This window comes from Otolemur garnettii, unplaced genomic scaffold (assembly GCF_000181295.1).
Source record: "Otolemur garnettii isolate 467f Iridium unplaced genomic scaffold, OtoGar3 scaffold00015, whole genome shotgun sequence".
NCBI classification, from domain to species: Eukaryota; Metazoa; Chordata; class Mammalia; order Primates; family Galagidae; genus Otolemur; species Otolemur garnettii.
Window position 1 is genome coordinate 23,829,054 of NW_003852410.1, and position 928 is coordinate 23,829,981.

The following is a 928-nucleotide window of genomic DNA, read 5'->3' on the forward strand; positions in this document are numbered from 1 at the left end:
CCACAATGCCCGGCTATTTTTTGGTTGCAGCCATCATTGTTGTTTGGCGGGTCCAGGCTGGATTTGAACCCGCCACCTTAGGTGTATGTGGCTGGCACCTTAGCCGGTTGAGCTACAGGCGCTGAGCGGTGCAAATCTTTTAACCATGACCCTCAAGGCTTTTTCTGCCCCAGATTCTATCCAATTTCTCTGCCTAATTTCTCACATTTCTCTCACACAGTTGACTTATGCTGCATTTGGGTAATAACAAACTTTTTAATTTTTTCAGTTTGTTGAACTTGCCATGCTCTTGACAATGTTATTCTCTTTCCTTACTGCCTTGAAAACTCCTACTCATCTTCAGATAAAATGTCGTCTGGGAAGTCATCCCCAAATAACCCCCAAACCAGGGTAAGGAGTTCCTATTGAGCATTTCCTTGTTTTCCCTCTTATGTCATTTATTGAAACTTGTAACTTCTCTTTTCTACAAACTGTGTATTATCTATTTCAGTAAGTACCATGATACCTCCAGGTAGCTCCATAAAAACAAGGACCATACAGCATTTGATACTAACTGAGCTATCTATATCTTATCTTTGTGCCAAAGGCTTATGATGTGTTGTGATAGCTGGTGTACGAAGTACAGTATTAAAATAAAGTTATAAGTCTCTTAATCCTGGTTGTAAAGATACACCCTGAGTTATAACTCAAAGTTACAACTGGAAAAGAGGAAAAAAAAAAAAACAACTGGTTTGACTAGATTGGGGCCAAGGGAAGAAAAGAGTTTTCAGGGGACAGTGCCTGTGGCTCAGTGGGTAGGCCACTGGCCCCATATACTGAGGATCACAGGTTTGAACCCAGCTCTGGCCGAAGTGCAACAAAAAAATAGCTGGGCCTTGTGGCGGGCACCTGTAGTCCTGAGGCTGAGGCAAGAAAATTGCCTAACCCC

The 928-nt window shown here is 42.6% G+C and overlaps 1 non-coding gene across 1 annotated transcript; it reads left to right on the plus strand.

The window, feature by feature from the left end:
* Positions 1 to 537: 537 nt before the first annotated feature.
* Positions 538 to 700, plus strand: LOC111723806. The gene has a single exon (XR_002772270.1).
* Positions 701 to 928: the final 228 nt, after the last annotated feature.